Source organism: Balaenoptera acutorostrata, chromosome 16, assembly GCF_949987535.1.
Source record: "Balaenoptera acutorostrata chromosome 16, mBalAcu1.1, whole genome shotgun sequence".
NCBI lineage: Eukaryota > Metazoa > Chordata > Mammalia > Artiodactyla > Balaenopteridae > Balaenoptera > Balaenoptera acutorostrata.
This window is the reverse complement of record NC_080079.1, coordinates 73,698,161-73,724,166: the sequence shown is the minus strand read 5'-3', so window position 1 is coordinate 73,724,166 and position 26,006 is coordinate 73,698,161. Positions and strand designations below refer to the sequence as shown.

General features: G+C 44.7%; 1 protein-coding gene across 1 annotated transcript in view; it reads right to left on the bottom strand.

The window, feature by feature from the left end:
- DISC1 (DISC1 scaffold protein) overlaps window positions 1-26,006 on the bottom strand; it is a 363,915-nt gene that overhangs the window by 125,412 nt on the left and 212,497 nt on the right. The gene's annotated exons all lie outside the window — the stretch shown is intronic.

Below are 26,006 nucleotides of genomic sequence, written 5' to 3'. Positions count from 1 at the left end.
GCAAAGAAGTTTTGCAGATGGTACAAACAGGCTGAAGATCGTTGCAGAAAAAGGAAAAGGAAAGGAATGGACAATTTAGTCAGCACTGTGTGTGAAAGAAATATTTTGGCCTTGTTCCAGAAATGAAAACTGAAATGCTACCCGGACCAGTCAGTTTATCAAGGGAAAATAAAGCAACCTGCCACTGTAACCCAGAGAGGAGAAAAACAAGGATAAAAGCGGAAAAATCTCCATTCATTTCAAAGAAAAGACACAGTGACAAAGAAACGACAGCAAGGTTGACTATTAATCCAAGACCGCCTAGGATTCCGCAGCCGCACGCCCAAGGCAGTTCACCAAGGTCTGTCTGCAATCCGCCCTCCCTCTGTTCCAAGTGCCCTACCCACATCCTCTATCCGATGAAATTTCACTCTTCCGTCAAGATTTACCTCCAGTGCCACTTCCTCTCTGAAGTCTTGCAAAACCCTGCCAGGCAAAATGAATCACCTGCCCCTTCCTGCTCCCAGCTCCCACTGTTCTGCTGATATAGACGTGGCCCTGCGACTTCACATGCCTGCTCGTGTCTGATTCTCATCCCATGCCAATCGGTGATGCCGGAAGGGTGGGGGACCATTTCTCAATCACCTTTTTTTTTTTGCCCACGGAACCTGACAAAAGGTCTGGTACCAGTAAGCGCTCAAAAAAATCTTCTACTAAATTGTTAAACTGAATTATAGACAGTGCTTCAGTCCCCAGTGGTGGGAACTTTATTGGATGTATACTTTACGTACCACCTTCTTTAATTCCTCACGTCAATCCTATGAGGACACTGGTGCTCAAAGAAGTGAAGAAACCACAGCCCTGAGATCAAAACCAAGTCTGACCGTAGGGTGTATTTTGCGTCCCTGCTCTGCTGCATGGTCACGTGTGTCCCAGGGCCACTTACACAACTTCTGGTAGCCTCAACGTTCTCCTCAATAAAACTGGAATGATTATCTTTCAGTGCATTAGCCCACTTTCTACAAGGGCGTCAGGAAGGTAAAGGAAATCCCACCATTTATTGATGAGGGGAGAACAGTGAAAAGCATAAGCTAAAATGGAAAAAATGTTGCACTTGACATATTTCTTTTGGAAAAGTTTCAGAAATGGCACCTTGCCTGCATCTCTGGAAGGAATAGCTCTAAGTAGAAACTATACCTTAGAGGGTTGTCTCCACCTCTACGAAGAGGCAAAATTTTTTGGAAAGATTTTTACACCAATTATTTAAACACTATGTCCTGCTGTAAAAGTCTACCCTGGACCCCAAATTCAGGGAAAATACAGAGAATGTCAGGTCACTGCATTTGCAATGCCATACCCATGACCATTCACTAAATGTTCCCCATCTATTCAGACTCCAGATCACACCACACAAGTAAGTGCATGGAAAATGATGGTGGGGCAGTAGCTGTTAATACCACCATTGGTACAAGTGAAACTCCACATAAAGTGGGAATATGGATAGAAAAGCTGTTGTGACCCAATACTGGTCTTCTGGTCAAGTGACATCATTGCAGCTGATACGGTGGTAGAGAAACCCCAGAAAACAAATAGTTACTGAGTTACTAAGATGAGCTCTGAACTGTTCAAGTCAAGGGATGTATATTTTATTTATTTATTTTTAATTGGGGTAGAGTTGCTTTACAATGTTGTGTTAGTTTCTGCTGTACAGCAAAGTGAATCAGCTATATGTATACTTATATCCCCTCTTTCTGGGATTTCCTTCCCATTTAGGTCATCATGGAGCACTGAGAAGAGTTCCCTGTGCTATACAGCAGGTTCTCATCAGTTATCTATCTTATACATAGTAGCGTATATATATAATCCCAATCTCCCAATTCATCCCACCCCCCCCCCTTTCTGCCTTTGGTGTCCATATGTTTGTTCTCTACATCTGTGTCTATTTCTGCTTTGCAAATAGGTTCATCTGTACCATTTTTCTAGATTCCACATATATGCATTAATATACGATATTTGTTTTCCTCTGTCTGACTTACTTCACTCTGTATGAGTCTCTAGGTCCATCCACATCTCTACAAATGACCCAGTTTTGTTCCTTTTTATGGCTGAGTAATATTCCATTGTATATATGTACCACATCTTATTTATCCATTCATCTGTCGATGGACATTTAGGTTGCTTTCATGTCCTGGCTATTGTAAATAGTGTTAGAAGAATCACTGCATTGTGGGGAACAGTCTTGGGGGCAGAAGTGTGTGGCAAGACAAGAGTGAACAGGTAAAGACCAGATCCCAGGCTGCTGCAGCAGCCCAGGTGGAGGAGGATGGTGGTCAGGGAATATAAAATGATGGACGCTCTCCCAGTCATTTCACGAGACTGGTATAACCTCGATACCACCACTGGAAAAAGGTAGTGTAAAAAAACAAAATTATACTTAATTTAATTTATTAATATGAATGCAAAAATACTTTAAATTAGTAAAAATCCAGCACAGTATTAAAAATAACAGAGTTGGGCTTCCCTGGTGGCACACTGGTTGAGAATCTGCCTGCCATGCAGGGGACACGGGTTCGAGCCCTGGTCTGGGAAGATCCCACATGCCGCAGAGCAATTAGGCCCATGAGCCACAATTACTGAGCCTGCACGTCTGGAGCCTGTGCTCTGCAACAAGAGAGGACGCGATAGTGAGAGGCCTGTGCACCGCGATGAAGAGTGGCCCCCACTTGCCGCAACTAGAGAAAGCCCTCGCACAGAAACGAAGACCCAACACAGCCATAAATAAATAAATAAATAAATAAAATTAAAAAAAAAAGAAGAGTTTATCCCAGGAAAAGGAACAATAATGTAATTTTGAAAGTCTTATTGATTTGTGTTTATAATATATATAGAAGTAAAAGAATGACAACAAAGAAGAAGAGGGGAAAATATAAGTATACAGTTGTAAAATTCTTACTATATTTTATAAAAATATGTATTACTTTATTTAAATTAATTATATTTATAGTATATATGGTATAACATTGCCTGAATACAGATTGCGATAAATTGAAGGTGCATAACATAAACCGTAGGGCAACCACTGAAGAAAATAAAACAAAGTGGGATAGTAATAATCCAAGAGAAGTGATAAGGTATAATAGTGAAAAATACTCAGTTGTAAATGAAGGCAGAAAAAGAAGAAAAAAGAAAAAATACACATAGGAAAAATAGAAAACTATAGAAAAGCAGTAGACTTACACTCAAACATAGTAATCGCATTAAATATAAATGGATTAAAGATAGCAGTTAAAGGAGAAACTTGTGAGTCTGGACAAAAAAGCAATATCAAACTATAGTATGTTTCCAAGAAACCCACTTTAAATATAAAGACACAGATAGGTTAAAAGTAAATGAATGGGGCTTCCCTGATGGCACAGTGGTTAAGAATCCACCTGCCAAGGCAGGGGACACGGGTTCGAACCCTGGTCTGGGAAGATCCCACATGCCGTGGAGCAACTAAGCCCGTGCGCCACAACTACTGAGCCTGCGCTCTAGAGCCCGTGCGCCACAACTTCTGAGCCTGTGCTCTAGAGCCTGTGAGCCACAACTACTGAGCCCTCGTGCCACAACTACTGAAGCCCGCACGCCTAGAGCCCATGCTCTGCAACGAGAGAAGCCACCGCAATGAGAAGCCCGCACACTGCAACTAAGAGTAGCCCCCGCTTACTACAACTAGAGAAAGCCCACGTGCAGCAATGAAGACCTAACACAGCCAAAAATAAATAAATAAAATAAATAAAAATTTATTTTAAAAAAAAGTAAATGAAGGAGTATAAAATAGATAACTAATGAGAACCTACTGTATAGCACAGGAAACTCTACTCAATGCTCTCTGGTGACCTACATGGGAAGGAAATCCAAAAAGGAGGTGATATATGTATACGTATAGCTGATTCACTTTGCTGTACAGTAGAAACTAACACAACACTGTAAAGGAATTCTACTCCAATGAAAAAAAAAGAAGAAAGTGGGAGGGTGGAAGATGTTGCAGCTTTACTTCTGTCAAACAACTAAAGGAGTAGAAGAGAGATGGATGGTAAAGCAAAGAGTCCACAAGATGGAGAGAGGGTGCTATAGTGAGAACACATTACCTATGTGTGCATTTTTATGTAAAACCCTCAATCAAAGCCCATATGTAAACTTTACAGTAAAGTCTATATTTGAAGTAAAAAAAAAAAGTAAATGAATGGAAAAAGATACATCATGTTCATGCTAATCATCAGAAAGTTGAAATAACTATATTCATACCAGACAAAGTAGACTTCAGGAAAAAGGAGTATTGACATAGATAAAGGAGAACATTTCATAATGATAAAGTGGGCACTTTGTCAAGAATACTTAAAATTCCTAAATGTGTATGCTTTTAATAGAGCATCAAAATACTTGAAGCATATTCCTGTCCAATTTTCCCAGCACCACTTATTGAAGAGGCTGTCTTTTCTCCACTGTATATGCTTGCCTCCTTTATCAAAGATAAGTTGACCATATGTGTGTGGGTTTATCTCTGGGCTTTCTATCCTGTTCCATTGATCTATATTTCTGTTTTTGTGCCAGTACCAAACTGTCTTGATTACTGAAGCTTTGTAATATAGTCTGAAGTCAGGGAGCCTGATTCCCCCAGCTCCATTTTTCGTTCTCAAGATTGCTTTGGCTATTCGGGGTCTTTTGTGTTTCCATACAAATTGTGAAATGTTTTGTTCTAGTTCTGTGAAAAATGCCAGTGGTAGTTTGATAGGGATTGCATTGAATCTGTAGATTGCTTTGGGTAGTAGAGACATTTTCACAATGTTGATTCTTCCAATCCAGGAACATGGTATATCTCTCCATCTATTTGTATCATCTTTAATTTCTTTCATCAGTGTCTTATAATTTTCTGCATACAGGTCTTTTGTCTCCTTAGGTAGGTTTATTCCTAGATATTTTATTCTTTTTGTTGCAATGGTAAATGGGAGTGTTTTCTTAATTTCACTTTCAGATTTTTCGTCATTAGTGTATAGAAATGCAAGAGATTTCTGTGCATTAATTTTGTATCCTGCTACTTTACCAAATTCATTGATTAGCTCTAGGAGTTTTCTGGTAGCATCTTTAGGATTCTCTATGTATAGTATCATGTCATCTGCAACATGTAAAAGTATGAAATTAGAACACTCCCTGACACCATGCACAAAAATAAACTCAAAATGGATTAAAGACCTAAGTGTAAGGGCAGACACTATCAAACTCTTAGAGGAAAACATAGGCAGAACACTCTATGACATACATCACAGCAAGATTCTTTCTGACCCAGCTCCCAGAGAAATGGAAATAAGAACACAAATAAACAAATGGGACCTAATGAAACTGAAAAGCTTTTGCACAGCAAAGGAAACCATAAACAAGACCAAAAGACAACCCTCAGAATGGGAGAAAATATTTGCAAATGAAGCAACTGACAAAGGATTAATCTCCAAGATTTACAAGCAGCTCATGCAGCTCAATAACAAAAAAACAAACAACCCAATCCAAAAATGGGCAGAAGATCTAAATAGACATTTCTCCAAAGAAGATATACAGATGGCCTACAGACACATGAAAGAATGCTCAACATCATTAATCATTAGAGAAATGCAAATCAAAACTACAATGAGATATCATCTCACACCGGTCAGAATGGCCATCATCAAAAAATCTAGAAACAATAAATGCTGGAGAGGGTGTGGAGGAAAGGGAACACTCTTGCACTGTTGGTGGGAATGTAAATTGATACAGCCACTATGGAGAACAGTATGGAGGTTCCTTAAAAAACTAAAAACAGAACTACCATACGACCCAGCAATCCCACTACTGGGCATATACCCTGAGAAAACCATAGGTCAAAAAGAGTCATGTACCAAAATGTTCATTGCAGCTCTATTTACAATAGCCAGGACATGGAAGCAACCTAAATGTCCATCGACAGATGAATGGATAAATAAGATGTGGCACATATATACAATGGAATATTACTCAGCCATCAAAAGAAATGAAATGGAGGTATTTGTAATGAGGTGGATGGAGTTAGAGTCTGTCATACAGAGTGAAGTAAGTCAGAAAGAGAAAAACAAATACAGTATGCTAACACATATATATGGAATCCAAGGGAAAAAAAAAAAAAAAGGCCATGAAGAACCTAGTGGCAAGACGGGAATAAAGACACAGACCTACTAGAGAATGGACTTGAGGATATGGGGAGGGGGTGGGGTGAGATGTGACAGGGTAAGAGAGTGTCATGGACATATATACACTACCAAATGTAAAATAGATAACTAGTGGGAAGCAGCCGCATAGCACAGGGAGATCAGCTCGTTGCTTTGTGACCACCTAGAGGGGTGGGATGGGGAGGGTGGGAGGGAGGGAGATGCAAGAGGGAAGAGAAATGGGAACATATTGTATATGTATAACAGATTCACTTTGTTATAAAGCAGATGCTAACACACTATTGTAAGGCAATTATACTTCAATAAAGATGTTTGAAAAAAAAAAAATACTTGAAGCATAAAATGCTTAAATAATACAGGGTTGAAATACATTATTTGATAGAATTAAAAGGAGAACAGACAGAATTATAGGTGGAGATTCCAACATACTCTTCCCAATAGTTGATAGGTCAAGTAGACATTAAGTCAGTAAGAACAAAGAACGTTTGGACACTATCAATCAACATAACTTAATCGACATTATAGAACATACACCCAATAATTGCAGAATTTACATTCTTTTCATGTGCACGTAGAACATCACCCAAGATAAATTATATGTTGACCCGTAAAACAAGTCTCAAAAATTTCAAAAAAGATTAAAATCCTACCAAGAATGTTTTTTTGAACACAACATAATTTAATTAGAAAGCAATAACAAAAAGATACCTGGGAAGTCTCCAAATGTTTGGAAATTAGGCAATCTGTTTTCAAACAATGTTATACCATATATACTGTAAATATAATTAGATGAAACAGAAGTTTCTCAAGAGTACAAATTACCAAAAAAAAAAGGACAAGAAATAGATAATCTGAAAACCTTATATCTATTTAAAGAAACTGCATTTGTAATCTGAAACCTTATTTAAATAATTCCAAAGTCAAGTAGTTTTATTGTTAGATATTATCAAACATTTAAGGGGAAAAAAAGACACTAATTTTATACAAACTTTCAGAAGGGAATACTTCTCAATTTTATAAGGGCAGCATAACACTGATCTGAAATACAGACGAATCACCCTCATAAACATAAGCATAAGAATCCTTAATCAAATAGTAGCAAATCAAATCCAACGATATGTAAAAAGCATAATATTTCATGACCAAGTAGGGTTTGTACAGGAAACCCATTATTTACCATGTGAAAACCAATCAATGTAATTAGTCACATTAACATAATAGAGGTAGAAAACATAAAATAGACTTCATGAAAATTAGAAATTTTTAGTCATCAAAAGATACCATTAAGAAATAGACAGGATAGACTTCCCTGGCAGTCCAGTGGTTAAGACTTCGCCTTCCAATTCAGGGGGTGAGGGTTCGATCCCTGGTCAGGGAGCTAAGATCCCACATGCCTTGCGGCCAAAAAAAAAAAAAAACCAAAACATAAAACAGAAGCAATAGTGAAACAAATTCAATAAAGACTTTAAAAATGGTCCACATCAAAAAACTCTTTAAAAAAAAAAAAAAAAAGGAAATAGACAGGAAAGTCCCCAGAGTAGGAGAAAATAGTTGTAATAAATATACATGACAAAAGACTTGATACCAAAATATATAAATAGCTCCCTTCCAAGTTAATAATTCACAGAAAACCCAACAAAACTCTGGGCAAAAGATCTGAATAGGCACTTCACACACACACACACACACACACACACACACACACACACACACATCAGTACATAGCCACTAAAATGGCTAAAATGAAAAGGACAAATAACACCTAATGTCGGTAATGATATAGAACAATTATAACTGTCCAACATTGTTTATAGAAGTATAAAATGGCACAATTTTGGAAGTTTCTCATAAAATTAAATGTGTGCCTGCACTATGACCCAGTAATTACACTTTTAGATATTTACTCAAGCAAATGAAAACAAGAAAGAAGTATACAAGAATGTCCACAGGAGCTTTAGGCATATTCGACAAAAACCAGAAACAACCCCAATGTCCATTAAGAGGAAAATGAATAAACAAATTACATTCATATAATGGAATTCAACTCAGCATTTAAAAAGGAATAAACTATTGATACCCACCAAAACATGGATGAAATGTTTTTCAAAAATATTACACTGAATAAAAGATGACAGGCAGAAAAGAATGTATACTCTCTGATTCCATTTATCAGAGTTTCTAGCATTTAAAGCTTTCAAGACTGTTGCCTTTTACTAGACACACACACATACACATGACCCAAGCCCTTTTCAATCTGGGTTCAAGTTTTCATTCTAAACTTACCTCCTGCTCGTGCAAACATTCCCAAATGAATAAATGGACCAAGAACTCCTTGTTTTGTGCTGATGGAATCAATCCTATTGAGGCATCATTATGGGGGACGAGGCATCACTTCTGTGGGACCCACTTCTTGTTTCTGACACCCACCTCCTCCATCCGAGGCATTCACCCTCTCCACCTTTGGGTGGTCATTCCCAGGTGTGTAAATATGCTCTCAAGCGTCAGGTTTTTTTTTTCTGTGTAGGGCAACTAAGCCCAGAAGAGGCTCCGAGGTGAGGGACCCCCTCTTGTGATGTAAGTGGAACCCCTAGCCTGAAACCTTTGTGGCATTGGGCCAAACAACCCACCTGGGTCAGTCGACTCAGGGCAACATGTCTCTGTTGAGCTGAGGCTGGAGTCTGCCTTGACAAAGGGGAGGCCGTAGTTTACAGCCGCTTCTCAAACACGGACGCTCAAGTCCACGTGGATTTGTGGTGCTGTAACACCCAGAGGTGCTGCCTCTCTGCTGGGAAGAGACGGCCTGGTAGACATAACATTCTCTTGACCCAGTGTTGAGGTCCTGGCTAGAGGCTGGTCAGGTCCCCTCTGAGCAGCCAAGTAAGTCCACACCTGCCACCACCTCCTCTATGGGGTGCTCACTCTCCCCCCACCCTAGTCACCCAGGGCCAGGAGCCAGACACCTAGAGAAGCCCCTACACCCAGAGCCCTGAAATGACCCAAAGCAGCCAGCCCTGAACCTGCTGACCCTGCCTCGCTTGTTCCTTCTCATGGAAACCACGGTAAAGGCTCTCACCCACGTTCCCCCCTCCCTCTGCCTCCTGACCGACCCTGGAGCTTCCCCACGTGGCCCTCCCATGGTATGGGATCCTCCTCTTGGGATCTGTGAGTGACAAACTACCTTTTCGATGGCAGTTGTCTACTGATCTGTTGCTCTAACTTCACCTCAAATTTTCTATTTAATACACTACACTTTTAACACAGTGGAGGGCAGGTTTCCCCCGGGCCAGTGGGCAAGGAAGCAGCGGGTAAGATAACTCCATGTGAGTGACCCCAACCTTCCAATCCCGTAAGACTTCTGTGTGTATGTCAAACAGATGGTGAGAGACGAATGCCCCGATTCCCACTCTTTGTCATGGTGGGGGAAATGAGAGCATGGCTTTAGCTACTAAAATAATCTAAAACGCTGAACAGGGCACCCAAAGGAAAAGAATCAAAAATGCATTCAGTATGGAGAGAGAATACATTCTCAGGGGGGATTACCAGTAAATGGGAGATGTGTCTGAAATTATCAGGATATAGTGTCTTTTTAAATTTTTTTATTGTGGTAAAATATACATGACATAAAATGTACCATCATATCCGCTTTTAAGTGTATGATTCAGTAGCACTAAGTATACTCACACTGTTGGGCAACCATCACCACTAACCATCCCCAGAACATTTTTTCATCTTCCCAAACTGAAACTCTGTGCCCGTTAAACACTAACTCCCCATTCCCCCTCCCCCATCCCCTGACAACCACCCTTCTGCTTTCTGTCTGTATGAATTTGACAACTCTAGGTATCTTATGTAAGTGGAATTACATAGAGCATCATTTTAAAGGAATTCCAAGTACTCTGTGATATTATTTTTAAAATGAAAAAATATAGCAGATGTGCCTTCTCTCTCTGACTTTCATTTTTGCTTTGTGAAGGTAAATATGTGCTTGATGAATGCTGTATAGACAATTCCATATTTTGCGTATGAGCAGCACATAATTTCATAGGGCCTTACTGAAAAAGAAATTGCCTTCCCTCTATCTCAGCAGTCACTATGTTTTTTGCTTACACAAGATCAGAGCCATCAAAGACACAGATCACGCCCATGTACAGAGTTAAAATATGCACAGTTTATATTAAAGCCCTGTACAATTGAAGAGCAACTATACAACTTGTGACACACCTTGAAAAATCCATGAGAGGAAATCAAATTTTTATCAAATCAAAGAGAAAAACACTCCCTAAGCAAATTCTGGAGGCTAGGAGAAACAATTTCTCATAACAACAGTTCCAAAACCCAAAAAGTACTAGAACAACAAATGTGGAACAAACCACAGCTCCCTTTAGTGTTAATCGATTTCAGTCTTTTCAGCACAACCTGAATTACTGACTGCACGTGATAAGCAACATTGTTCTTCTAAAAAGCTTTTGGAAAGGTAATTCTCAAAGGGAGCAGCTGTTATTTCTCATAATCGAAGCCAATGAGGTTATCACCTCACACCAGTCAGAACGGCCATCATTAAAAAGTCTACAAACAATAAATGCTGGAGAGGGTGTGGAGAAAAGGGAACCCTCCCACACTGTTGGTGGGAATGTAAATTGATTCAGCCACTATGGATAACAGTATGGAGGTTCCTTAAAAAACTAAAAGTAGAGTTGCCGTGTGATCCTGCAATCCCATTCCTGGGCATATTTGAGGACAAAACTATAATTCAAAAAGATACATGCACCCCAATGTTCATAGAAGCACAATTTATGATAGCCAGGTCATGGAAGCAACCTAAATGTCCATAGACAGATGAATGGATAAGGAAGATGTGGTACATATATACAATGGAATACTACTCAGCCATGAAAAAGAACGAAATAATGCCATTTACAGCAACATGGATGCAACTAGAGATTATCACATGAAGTGAAGTAAGTCAGACAGAGAAAGACAAATACCATATGCTATCACTTATATGTGGAATCTAAAATATGATACAAATTTACAAAACAGAAATAGATTCATAAACATAGAAAACAAACTCATGGTTACCAAAGGGGAAAGAGGGGAGGGGTAGATTAGGAGTTTGGGATTAGCAGATAGAAACCACTACATAGAAAATAAAATAGATACAGCACAGGGAACTATATTCAATATCTTGTAATAAACCAGCACGGAAAAGAATCTGAAAAAGATTATACACACACACACACAGAGACACACATATAACTGAATCACTTTGCTGTACACCAGAAACGAACACAACATTGTAAATCAACTGTACTTCAATTTAAAAAAAAAAGAAAAAGAAAAATCTATTGTCTACATGGAAAAGAGGAAAAACTGCACCGAAGGAAGCGCGTGTGCGTCTGGCGAGAGGAACTCTATGCAGGGCAGCAGGAAGCCCGTGTTTTAGGCGTAGTGCTGTGCCCTCCTCTGCTGGCTCAGCTACCTTCACCTCCCAGGGTCGGGCGCTCCTGCAGATCCCAGAAACCGGGTGAAACGCTCCGTATCGAAAAGGAAGACTCACCATTCACTCGCCAAACACAATGCCTGGCCCTCTTTAATAAGCATTGAGTTTTGAGGTTTTACCACACTGACGATGATTAGAAAATGATGCCCTACATACAAAATGTTTTGTTCTCCGCCTTCGGTTTCCCATCTCTCTTTCTTCCCCTCCACTGCATATGCTTCTCTGCATACCTAAATGCTCTCAGTGCCGCCCAGGCCTCAGGCCTCAGGCCTCAGTCTCGCATTCCACACAAGGATGGCTTGTCCTGCCGTGTCTCCAGGCCATCCCACCTCGCAGATGAGGACACTGCGTCTGGGAGAGGTAGACCCAGAACTCGGAGCCCCTGCCAGCAACTCAGGTGCTTTCCGGCTGGAGCCTGGAGGCCTCCACCTGCTGAGCTGAAGGCCATAAAGTCTGCCATCTGACGGTGCCCCTTGCTGCAGGGAGAGTGGTCGAGCCACCAGGATCATGGCCCCGGGGCCCTGAGACAGGGTGGAGACACTCCTCACCTTCAGCCTCCCCAGAGGATCCCACACAGGGCTGCAGGGCTGCAGCAAGGTGGTCCCAACCGGAATTCTGTTTTCTAATCCAAAGCTCATCACCCAGTCAGTGCCTGCATCCCACAAAGACATGCTTCTGTGCTTGAGGAAGCAGCTGGAGAGAAGAGGGACGGGGCGGTCATTCCTCTGAGCCTCCAGAGAAAGATTTAAGGCTGGAGTTGGGAATCGTGACACTAAACTTCTCGAACACACCATTAGGAGCAGATCTCTGGGATTCCCCTTTATTACCATACAGATGCATTAGAAGGAAAGATGGACCTTTCTAGATGCTAGAGGTTTTAAACAGGCCTTAGCATGCCTCTGTTGGGCACCTTCCAGAAAGTTAGGAACAGCAGCTCCTATGTCTATCATGGTGACTTGAATGTCAGATTCAAGGGCCCCGCCTCAAAGAAAACTGGTTTTGACTTTTCATAAGCTAGGAGAAGCATGTGAGATGTTTATACAAATGTTAAAGAGCCTGTCTTTCTACCAAATGATAAACTAGAAAGAACCAAAAAGAAGAAAAAGAAGAGGGGAGGGGAGGGGAAGGGGAAGGAAGGGAGGGGTGAGGGGAGGGGAGGGGAGGAGGGGAGGGGAGGGGAGGAGGGGGAGGGGAGGGGAGGGGAGGAGGGGAGGGGAGGGAGGGGTGAGGGGAGGGGAGGGGAGGAGGGGAGGGGGGGAAGGGGAGGGGAGGGAGGGGTGAGGGGAAGGGGAGGAAGGGGAGGGGAGGGGGAGGAAGGGGAGGGGAGGGAGGGGACGGGAGGGGAGGGGACGGGGAGGTCCCTGCGACGGCAGCCCAGGGCCAGGGCACACGGCAGCTCAGAGGTTGGGACCCTGAGGAAGACACACTTCTCCAGGCCTCCTAGACCAAGGCAAGGCTGCCTCTGTGTGGATCGTCACCTCCCCACGACAGAGGGACGCGCTGGCATCTCTGGTCTCCTTCCTCCACCAGGAACCTGCCCCTCCCCACCCTCTGCCTGCCTGGGAGCCTGGGGCTGACGTGCCTTCCAGGTACCTGCACTTGCTCTTCTTGACTCTTAAATCCACCCTGTTCCTTCTCATACCTCACCCATTGCCCAGCTTTTCTCCTTTTCTTTATATGTGTTATGGGATACTGAAAATACACAAGCGATGAAGACTATAAAATAAGCACCATGGGCCAACAGGCCAGTTTATAAAAGAAGACTTTACTGAAACCAGTGAAGACCCCCCAGGCTGCTCTGTGCCCCACTGCCTGCCCCAGAGGCGACGGTTTTTAGGTGTTTATCATTCCCACACATGGATTTATGCTCTACCTTCAAAAGTATGTATCCCTAAACATATAAAATGTTGTTTTGTGTATTTTTGAACAAAATAATTGTTATTGTACTGCACGTATTTTTCTGGAACTTGCTTTTCTCACTGAGATTACGTATATAGAATTTATCCATGTTGATACGTGTAGCTGTAGTCCATTCACGTTTATAACTGTACAGTATTTTGTTTACTTGTTCGTAAAAGAAATACTCCAACTATAAAGCAAGGATTCTGGATAGCAAATCGATGTGAAGAAATAATGTAAAGGGTCCTAAAATTTGAAAGAAACAGATAGTAGTTGTCAACCCCTGCTCTATTTTCCTTACTTCCGCACATCGATTTGATATCCGTAATTAATTTAAATGCTAGGTTTGTTTCTAGAGTGATTACTTACAAATAATTCCATGTTTTAAAGAACGGAAATAGGTACTTGTAGTAGAACACAGAAAAACTGGACTAATGGCCAGGTAATAACTACCTGGTCCCGTAGATCTAATGGCATAACTCGCAACATACAAGTTTGAGAGAAAAGCCATGGGGAGAAGGATTACACATCCATCTAAAGGAAGCACCGGGGCTCAGATATTCCGCAAAGGGAGTGAACTCTTACAGAAATGGAGCAAATCCATCTGCCAATGAATACAATAATCCAGTCTGGCATCTTATGTTCATCTTCCGAACATCAAATGGAAAATAAAAAGTCATCTCTAGACAACTGCTTGCTGCCAGGAGAACCGAGGTTGGCATGGGAAGAAGTTGGGGCAGTGAGCGGGTTGGGAAAATGGCGGCCACAGAAGCAGCCAACACTCTGAAGAAATGGTTGGTCCATCTGTCTTCACGAGTTGTTTCAAGAAGGAACCAGCTGTCTGATATTGGGGAAAGTGGAGTAATAACTTGCATTTAAAATAAAATTATATTAGAAAGCAGACGGATCTGTTCTGTCTTACTTGTTTCCAAATCACACCCAATGTCTTCATCCCGGTTTACTGGCTTTTGGAGCTAAGCACTGGGTATTTTAAATCATTGTGCAAAATTTAGCTAAGGGGAATAAATTGCCAGAAAACTTGAGAAATCCGTATTACTTGTATTCCATAGACACATATCTGGAAATACACATGCCAACTGGACTGACCCAGCTACAGCGTTCAGCCCCCAGGGGAAGGAAGGGGAAGACAAGGACATTTTGGTTGTCCTCAAGTTTGTGTTCTTTCCTTAAAAACTCAGACACACCTTTCCTTCATGAAAATTCTTTCCTCAATAACCAACCTCACTTGGAACTTTTAAACCACAGAAACTACCCAAGGGTTTTGAAGACATACCATAAGCAAACCACAAAGAAGGAGCCTTGCCAATATTGTTTCATAAGTAAAATCACCATGAGGTTATTTCTCATTGCTATAAGGAGTATGACAGCTGAGGGAGAATAATTTGACTTCATAATCTCAGTTCTTTGATTTTAGGTGCAAGCTCCCCACAGCTCTTTCCCTTGCTCTTCCCCCACTCCTCCCCCTCCCCCTCCTCCCCCCTCCCCTTCCCGTCCTCCTCCCCCTCCCTCCCCTTCCTCCTCCCCCTCCCCCTCCTCCCCATCCCCTTTCTCCTCCCCCTCCCCCCTTCCTCCTCCCCCTCCCCGTCCTCCTCTTCCACCCTCCTCTCCTTCCCTCCTCCTCCTCCTCCCCCTCCTCTTCCTCCTCCCCTCCTCCTCCTCCTTCCCCCTTCCCCTTCCATCCTCCCCCTCCTCCTCCTCCCCCTCCCCCTCCTCCCCCTCCTCTTCCCTCCCCTTCCTCCCCCTCCCCCCTCCTCCTGCTTCCCCCCCCTCCTCTTCTACTGCCACCACAGACAGGATTAGGGAGAAAATTCCTCAGAACCTCGTTCATTCATAGAATGCATATCCACAGGATTGACACATAAACTTATGTTATCTGGAAAGATCTGGAAAATGGTGACACCGTCCACACACACAATCCCAGGCCGGCTGCAGGAGCATGAGAAGGCACTGTTTTAAGGTTTTGAAAGAGGGGCACCTAGACTTCAGCCCGTGGTCTTCAGCTGAGGCTTCGCTTCCCCGCTGGGTTGCTGTGGACAGGCTAAACCAGGCTTGACTAGCCAGCTGCACACTTTCAGACAGACAATAATTATCACAGGAGTGGGGAAATTACTCCCCCACTGCACTCCTTCCCTCCATCTTATCTCAATAGTTCAAAAGTGCTAAAAATATAAACTATGATTCAGCTTTTAAAACTTCTGTGGTCCTGTCTTAATAACAGCAGCTAGACGCCAGCGGGCAAGAAAGAAAATCCAATTACTCCCTCCCCCCTGGGCAAACAACCTTATCAAATGTTTTCCTTTAGCCCCAGCAGAAGTTTTGCATGAAAGATCCCACCTGTCAGTTTTTCATATGTTGCAGTCCAAAAATGTCTGAGGCAGCATTTTTATTTTAAGACAGAGGTAAGTTTTATTAAAAATGCCGGTTACAGCCAGCTGGTGTCAAAGTGTTGGTTTGCTAACTAGACATCAACTGAAGAGTCTGTAATTCTCTCTGTTTCATGAAGACAAGCGCCACAAACTATAAATAACAACTTCTGAAGCAGGTCTGCCCTGAGCCAGGGGGACCACAGAAGGTGGGAGATTCTGGCGGAGAGAGGAGGATGGAGGACAGGGGCACCTCCCTTTACACCCCCTTCAGGTCACATACCCCTGTCTTAAATTCATTCTTTCTCCCATCTTGCACTGATTCCTTCTGAAAAACCGGATCACACAAAGACACATCCCAGATTCGCATCCCAAGTTTCCTGTTACCATATATGTTATATTAGCATAACATATGATATCACATACCTACAACATACGTGTCAGACACAAAACGCTCCAGAAAAGGTCCTCACCCGCGGGGAGGGTATTTTCACAAGCAGGCCCGTCACAGCCCAGAGAACTTACCCACTAGGCATGGGCGGGCACTGGGATGGCAGATGCGGAGAGAGCATTTCTCACCTGCCGAACTCCGATAAGGAATCCAGACGTGCCCCTCTGCTGCTGCCCTCCCTAGATCCCTAGACACGGGATCCTGAGAACCTCACGTTAGGACACTAGGAGTTGCCTGCCATCCACCTGGCTGACGCTCTGCCGTGGGCACTGCGAAGCTGCAGAAGGGCAGCAGCTGATATCACCTACCTTTCCCTCCTGGGGCTCAGGCAAACCCTGTTAACAAACCCGGGGGGGCTCTTAGTGGAAGACCACTAGTCTGGAGTCACTCACTCTGGCTCTGGCTCCCCAAGCTCTGCTTTTTAACCAACGTCAGCCTTGGTTTCCTTTCCCCACAGTGGAGGTGTGAATAGTCCCTCATGTGCCGAGGGCATTGATGTCTTTGAAGACTACGTTTTGGGACCAAGTTTCCACAAACACTAGTAAGAAGACCTTGTACTTCTGATACGCTCTCAGGTGAAGCCTGCAGAATTTCAGAATTCACGAGCGAGATGGCCAAATCTGCACTGGTCACAATTCCCGAGACCTGACCCTTTTCACCTGTCCCACCCCTCAGTGGATCGCACCGTCACTTAGTGGAAAGCTAGGACTCTGGGGTCACCCTGGAATCCTCACTCCTACCCTTCCCTGCGCCCCACCACCATGGAATTGCTCATAAGAGCCGGCTGCCCTCCTGCCCCGGTGTCCGTCGCGTGTGTCCACACGTGCCTTCCCCTCCTAGGGTCAGGCCTCTGCCCAAGCCCTGCTCCTTCTACCCTGCACGCTGCCGCCAAGCGCTCCAAGTCCAAAGGCGGGACCCCCGCAGAAACCAGCAGGGCTCCTGGTGGCCTTTGGAAGACAGTTCCTGCTCCCTGGCTTGGCATACAGACGCCTCCCTGGGGGCCTGGCAGTGGCCCTGCCTGCCTCCCTCTGACCAGCCCCAAATCCCCTGGATTGTGCCAACCTCACTCTGAAGCCTGTGCTGTTCCTAGCCCCAGGCCCACCCTTCCCACCTGGCTTCCTGGCTACCCTGTATCTACAAGGACGCGAGCTCCCCGAGGGCAGGACGGGCATGGCTTTGCTGTTCATTGCTCTATTTCCTGTACCTAGAACAATGGGTGGTACAAATGAGCTGGCATCTAATGAATACAGTTGAAAGACGAAAGGAATGTTATTCAGGATTCAGAGTAAGCATCGTTTTCTCTTGGGAACATTTCTTGGTTCCTATGCTTAATCTCAACAACGACGTTTGTCGTCCTGCACTTGTGTGTCTCTTTCTGCCCACATCCGCCTGCAGGTACCTGTCGTATAGAATCTGTTGCTCTGCGTTCTGACTGCTCAGTTTCCCACATGTCTTCAGCGCCACGCTACGGGCCTCTGGGAGCGGGAGCTGTCTCACGTCTGCTCTTGTGCTCTGTCTCTGTCTCTCTCTCCCTCGCCCCCTTTCTCTCTCTCACCCCATTCCCTCTTCTCCTGCGTCTCTGATACAAACAAGTAGGTACTCAGCCGCGCACCCTGCATGCTGTAAGCACCTCTGCGGGCCCATCATTAAGCACAGTGATGAATACATCATGGGCTACTCATACATTTTAGGCCATTCCACATTCACACTTGGATAAGGAATCTCTTTTCCAAGCTAATTCACGGGCCTAATGTTATCAAGGACACGTTCAAATACACATCAGCCATTCAGTTCCATGATGCAAATCCGATGAGTGACAGTGATTGGGGCTTTCTCACCAGGAATGTAAAACCACCGCATTGTACAGACAATGGATGATGTACAAACGACAATGCACGGGTACCACCGTGAGACAGGACAAGATAAACACGACACTTCCTATTTAATACGCTTTGTTTATTCAAGCGATGCCTGAAGGCTTTGTGTAAGGAGAAAGTGAGCCAGACAGATGAGAAGAGTAGGAAGTAAACTGTTCTGAGGTATGGAACAGAAAGCTCAAACACTTTTTCTCCCAAAGATTCCCAAATCGAATTCCAGTCAGGTCCATTTCTCTCTTTTTCATGAATGGATGAGACGGGATGTGGGGAATTCTGGAGATCACTCCGTTTGAGATGACGGGGACCATGTGCCACCCTGAAAGATGCTTCTTTATCTGGTTTTCTCATGGCTCTGGGAAGTACTTAAAGATTCTCTCTTTCCCCAGCTGTAGGAGCCCTAAGAGCCCTGCAAAGAAATCAGCCTGAGTTGGGGAGAACAGTACATTCACCCAAAAGGTAACTACTAAAAATCACTGTGCCAATATTTGCTCTGTCTGGCTAAGTCGTGTTTGTGAAACCTAAGAGAGGAGCCAGGTCTCCGTGTGTACCCTCGTGGCCTGAGCCTGCAGCAGGACAGAGAGGGGCCGGCCAGTGGGCCTGGGTGCAGACGCCGCATCTCTAGTGACCAAGCATGTGATCCGAGTCCCAGGTTGCTCATCAATTCAATGAGGTGGGAGATGATACCCCCTTCACGGGGCTGCCGGGAGGGCTACGTGTGAATTTGCAAAGATACAAGTTAAAGAGCCTGGTACACACGAAAGGCCTGTGATCGTGATTATTATGGTTTTGCTTCAACATTTCTGGTTGTTTGGAGGTCTCGTATGTAAGAAAATTTTCACTGACTCCAGAAATTTTAACTGACTAGCTTGGTTGCCAGGGAGACACAAAGTGGGTACCAGGTAGAATTCTCTGAATGCGGGGGGTGAAGGACAGGTAAGCTCTGGCCTGGAAGCAGGACCCTGGCTGAGAGGGTATCACAGGATAAACTATGTCCCCCTGGGAAAGAAACGTTGGAGTCCTTAACCCCCAGGACCTCAGAATGTGATGTTACTAGGAGACAGGGTCTTGAAAGAGGTAATCAAGTCATCAGGCCAGGCCCTGATCCAATCTGACTGGTGTCCTTATAAGAGGAGATTAGGACACAGACACACACAGAGGGAGGACCATGTGAGGACACAGGGAGAAGATGGTCATCAACAAGCCAACGAGAGAGGCTTCAGAAGGAACCAGCCCTGCCAACACCTTGATCTTGGACTTCCAGCCTCTAGAACTGTGAGGACATAAACCGTTGTTGACGTCCCCGGTGTGTGGTACTTTGTTAAGGCAGCCCCGGGAAATTAATACAGAGACGCTCTGCCCTGGCCCCGTGATGTCCTGCAGCAAATACAAACACATCTCCCATTTCCCTGCCCACAACACGGCATCGCTGACCCCACCACATAAACAATGGCCTAATGATCTTCAACCTGAAATAAAACGGAGAGAAAATTTTCCTTTAAAATGTGTTCAAAAGTTTCATTAGAAAAACTGCTCTGAAACTAAGCAATTATGGGACTGGATTGGCCCTGCTCTCCCTCCCCCAACCCTGGTGACCTCTACTCACCGGTGCTCCTGTGATTCTCATGTCCACTAGCCCTCCCCTGAGTCAGGCCCCTCTAACTGCCTTCTTGATTGCCACTTGAACGTCTCTGAAGACCCTCAAATCAATGTGTCCAAAACTAGAATCAGGATCCACACCTCCCCACACCCGGTCCATCACCAGAATTCAGACAAACACCACCATCTAACCAGTCACGCACGGCAGTAAGAGGTGACGAGGTCGTCTTGTCACCTCTCCTGCTCCCCGACCCAGACCGTCCCCTGGGACCATCAGCATGGTCCCCACCAGTCTCTCCTGCGTCTGTGCACTTCTCTCCACCCCAGCTGGCTTCACCCACCCCATCCCCACCCGCCCTCCCTGACCCACCGGGACAGCCCACCTAGGTCCCTCCAGGCACACCACCCTCTACAATCCACTCTCCTCCTAGAGGCCCACGTGGTCTTGGAAAAGCACAGATCTGATCACAGCACTGTTTGCAGAAAAATCTATGAAAACTTTCACACATGGCTGATAGGGGAGCAAATCAGAACAGCCACCTTAGAAAACTGCTCGTCAGGATGCATTACAGTTTAACACATGTTCAGACGGCCCCAGAACTTAGGATGGTTGGATTTTTCAGCTTTACAACGGTGCAAAAGCGATGTGCGTTCAGTAGAAACCTTACTTTGATTTTTGAATTGTGCCCTTTTCCCAGGCTCGTGATGTGCGCTAAGATCCTCTCTCGTGAGGCTGGGCAGCAAACAGCAGCTCCCAGTCAGATCTGAGATCACAAAGGTGAACAAGTGATACACTTACAACCACGCTAGACCCAGATAACCATTGCTTTCCACTTTCAGTACGGTATTTAATCAATTACATAGACATTCAATACTTTATTATAAGATAGGTTTGTGTCAGATGACTTTGCCCAACTGCAGGCTAAATGGAAGTGCTCTGAGCACGGGTAAGGTGGGCTGGGCTGAGCCGTGGTGCTGGGGAGGTCAGGTGTTTTCAATGGGTTTTCAGTTGACAATAGTTTCAACTTAAAATGGGCTTATAGGGAAGTAACACCATCGTAAGTCAAGGAAGAGTTGTACACCTTAAATTCCAGAAATTCCAGTGTTAGAGAAACAACCAATAGAAAAGTGAAATTGAATCACCAAGTCGTTCACGGAAGCACTATTCCAAATAGCCAAACCCAGGAAATGACCCAAATGTCCATCAACAGTAGAACTGATAAATTCTGTTATATTCACATAGTAATCTATTGTTACAAGCAGCAAATGGATGTGTCTCATACCGTTGAGTGAGAGAAGCTGAACCAAGAATACAGGGTATGCCTCCATTTACGTAAAGTTCAGAAATGGTCAAAATCAGTCTATGGCATTACGAGCTAGGAAAGGGTTACCTTGGGAGCATGCTAGTAACCAGGTAGGTTCTGGGGTGTTAATAATGTTCTGTTTATTGGCCTGGGTGCTGGTCACATGATGTGTGCACTGCGAAAGTTCATAAGCTGACCTGTACAGGCACTTTTCTGTAGGCGTGACTGTGGACTACATGTCTGTGTCCCTCCCACGTTCATATGTTGAAACTCTACCCCTGAATGTGACGGTATTAGGAGGCGGGGCCTTTGCGGGGTGATCAGCATTAGACGAGGTCCCTGCATCACAGGAGGAATTAGTGCCCCTGTAAGAGTCGAGGGAGCGCTCGCTGCTGTCTTTTCCCCACCAGGTGAGGACACGAGGAGAAGGTTCAAGTCTGCAACCCGGAAGCGGGTCCTCACCGAAACTCTACCATGCTGGCCCCCTGAGCTTGGCCCTTCAGCCTCAAGAACTGTGAGAAATGAACTGATGTTGCTTATAAGAAACCCAGTCTGTGCCATTCTTCATAGGAGGCCGAATAGACTAAGACAGCTTGTTATACTTCAGTTAAAAAAAAAAGACAAAACAAACAACATTGATGACTTTCCATTGCTCTTTATATAAGGATCCAAGTCCTTAAAACTTGCTTTAAGAAAGAACCTTCCTGGTTGGGTCCTTGGCTATATTTGAACCCAGGGCTCCTCGCTCTCCTCTCCCATCCTCTGGGCTCCAGCTGCACTGGCCTCGCTGTTCTCTCCGTGCCCTGAAGCCACAGCTCCCTTGGCCTGGGGTCCTCGCAAAGGCTGCCCCCTCAGCTGGCCTGGGCTACACATTCTGCTCCCTTCGCCTGTTACTTTCTATTCATCGTTCAGATCTCAACTCAACCTTGGAGAGACCTTCCTCTAACCCCTGGCCCCAGACTGCGTGCCCATTTTACACTCTCAGACTGTCCTTCACGGCACTTTTTCACAGTTTATAACTACCTGTTTGTGTCTTTGCCTAATATCTGTCTTCCCCACTAGACTTCAAAGACATGTAGTCAGGGTGCGTATCTGTCTGTTCATCACTGGATCTGTAGCACCAAGCCCAGCACCTGCCTCGTAGTATATATTCACTCCAGAAGAATTTATGGGCTGAAAGAGTGAGCCATCCTAAGACAGCGGCACCGTTTCTTTGCATCAGACATCTCAAAAGACCACCCTCTAAAGTTATGAAGCTTCCTTCTTAAGATCTAATTCCTTTCTGCTGCAATTTGAGTTCATTTATCCTCATCTTGCCCTCAGTGAATATGAATTGAGATACTTAGCATGGAATTTCCATTTTCCGTACACTCTTTACAGCTTTGAAGTTAGCTATTAAGTCACTTTTGATTTTCATCTGTTCAGTAGAAATAAGCTGATCCACGCAGATCAGTCATTCATGCCTATTCTCCAATTGTGTTTTGTTTAAATGTAAACGCAGACATGCAAAGTTATGTGGAGGAGGAAAAAAATGGATCTGAACATCTATGTTTCACCAGGGACTGTGGATAGCCGCATCACACAGCCTCGTGGAGGGTACCTAACATAATACTGACACCCGACCTCCACTGAACCCCACCCAGACGAGGAACCATGAACTCGGAGCGCTCCAGTACGTGTGGAGTAACCCAGCTCCTAAGAACCTGAGACAGGACGAGGGCACGGCAGCCTCGAGTCAGCATCCAGACCTTTACCCAGAGAGAACACAGAAATACTTCTTACTTTCCCTCTGCCAGTAAATGAGCTACAAAAATAACAAAACTTTGTATTTATATTTCATCTTAATTCTTTTGATGTTGTAAATGTACTTTTTAAAAGATGGATTATTTGAATGTTTATGACACCTACCTTGTAAAAACAAAAAAACTACAAAAAAAATATTAGAATCACTAAATTGTGTCCCTGTGTTACCAAAAAAAAAAAAAAAATACAAAACTTTGGATGCCTATGACTTGACTTTTCTTTAAACAGTAATGGATGGGACTTTCCTGGTGGCACAGTGGTTAAGAATCCGCCTGCCAGTGCAGAAGACACGGGTTCGAGCCCTGGTCCGGGAAGATCCCACATGCCGCAGAGCAACTAAGCCCATGCGCCACAACTACGGAGCACACGCTCAAGACTGTGAGCTACAACTACTGAGTCCGTGTGCCACAACTACTGAAGCCCACGTGCCTAGAGCCCGTGCTCCACAACAAGAGAAGCCACTGCGACGAGAAGCCCGCGCACCGCAATGAAGAGTAGCCCCCGCTCACCGCAAGTAGAGAAAGCCCGTGTGCAGCAACGAAGACCCAATGCAGCCAAAACTTAAAAAACAAAACAAAAACAGTAATGGAGATAAGTTTTAGTCCCAATGTACACTGAATTTAGCTACTAAATTCATGATGAGTAACTAAGTAGAACATGATCTTATCCCTTTAGTGTTCAGAGTCATAGCATAACTTGTCCATTGTCTAGATCAGATCAGGAATATTATAAATAAAAATGACATATGGGAGCATCCAATTAATCCTTCTAGCTGTACAGGTTTGGGCTCTGCAGACAGACTCTTTTTAGCCATAGCCAGAACTGTGGGTGTCATAACACCTTATAGACCTCTTGATGGAGAAGGGCATCCTCATATTATACTAAATGTCTCCCTTCTCATTTTCAGTCCATCACTTGTGGGGGAGATTTCCCTGTGACTGCTGACTTGGCCCTTTGATCATGGAACCTCCAGTCTACTCTCCCTCCAGAGTGGCCCTTTAGCTGGGTATAAAATCAGCACCTGTTCTATGGCTCCCATTGGGACTGTTCTCCATCCAGATAGAACCGTCTCTCCTAAGCTGTGTGCATGCTGTACACACCCCACAATCCCCGAAGGCTCCCCACTTCACCATTAGCAATGGGGGGAACAAAGGGAGGTGGGGTGGGGGGGGGGAACAAGAGAGGTCCACACACCCATCCCTGAGGCAGCATCAGGCAGACAAGCACCACAGAGCCCTGACTCACCACAGCTCCCTGAGTGCCTCTGCTATAGCTCCAGAAAACCGCAAGCCCTCTAGATGCTCATTGACTGCACAGAATTCTGGATTCTGGAACACTGAAATCAGGGGGGATGTTCAGACCCAAAGCTTTAAAACCCAGAATGCAGCTGCTGTGGGTCAGGAACACCCAGACCGTTTCTGCAAAAGACGTGACTGCCTTTCATGACTGCTAGGACAGGTGCTGCCACTGTTGCTACACAGAGTTAGAAACTTAAGATACTAAAAGAAAGATGAGATGGGAGAAGGTCCTCAGGGCACGCCACTATGTGCCAGGGCTCTCAGACCTTTTTCACCTGCATTCCACATCATTTCCAACAAGGAACCAGTCCAGAAGCATGCTTGGGAAACGTAGTTAAGGGGCTACAAAATGGTCCCAACGTGACCTAACCATTCATATGTCTTCTGGTACAGTTTGCTCTATTATCTTTTCCCCTTTGGTTCTATTTACTGGGGACCCGTGAGCTCTGTAAATTCTCCACGTTGGCCCTTAGGAGAAAGGTGGAAGGAAGGCGAGCAGAGCCGAGCAGCACTTGCTACTGCAAAGAGGGGTGACTGTGGGGTCTTTCCCTTTGCCATTTAGAGCGAGAACAATTTAGTGACATCACATCAGTATGTTTAGATAACAACAGAGCCAGACGAGCTAGAGGGGAGTTAACGGATCACCTCAGCCATCCTGCTCATTTACAAAAGAGGAAACATGAGGTCAAAACCCAGAAAGCGAACTGCCCAAGACCCCTCGAGTGGTCGATTCTGATGACAGTGTCAAAACTGCAGCCTTGGTAGAACAGCTGGTGTCCCCATGGCAAGCGACACTCAGCCAGCACACCCAGACTCCAGTACGGGGAGTCCCAAGGCAGCCGACACCCAACGACAGGGGGCCTCAAGGCCCACAGCTGGCTGGAGGCTGGTTTCCCCACAGACTCAGCTGCGGAGATGGTTCTCCTTGCCTCTAACAGCGTCCCGGGTCATCTCCTCCAAATACTACAGCTGTAAGTGTCTGTCAAAGGCTTAATGAAAATTCACTTTGCCACCAGGCAGGGCAGATTGATTTCTCTATCAGTGTATATATGATACACTGATAGAGAAATATACTGAGGGAGAAACCCCAAGTTTGAGGTCAGTCTGGGGTCAGAGAGAGCCGGTCTCCTACGGTCACGTCCAGAGGATGCTTTGTTTACTTGTTTATTTATTTATGGCTATGTTGGGTCTTCGTTTCTGCATGAGGGCTTTCTCTAGTTGTGGCAAGCGGGGGCCACTCTTCATCGCGGTGCGCGGGCCTCTCACTATCGCGGCCTCTCTTGTTGCGGAGCACAGGCTCCAGACGCGCAGGCTCAGTAATTGTGGCTCACAGGCCTAGTCGCTCTGTGGCATGTGGGATCTTCCCAGACCAGGGCTCGAACCCGTGTCCCCTGCATTGGCAGGCAGATTCTCCACCACTGCACCACCAGGGAAGCCCCAGAGGATGCTTTGAATGGACCCTGTGGGCTTCTAAAGTCTGCACCTTAGATTCTGATGGAAACAGCTTTAGTGCCTTCATTAGTATCTCAGTTAAAACTATGATATTCTGAATAATGGTTACTAAAAGGGTGCCTTGTGTTTTATTTTCTGGAACTGGAGGGCTTATGAACGAAAAAAAAAAGTTTTCGAGTGGGAAAGACAAAAGTAATGGAAGTGAGTTAGCTCTGAAGTCTTTGACCAGGCCCTACATTCGAGCACCA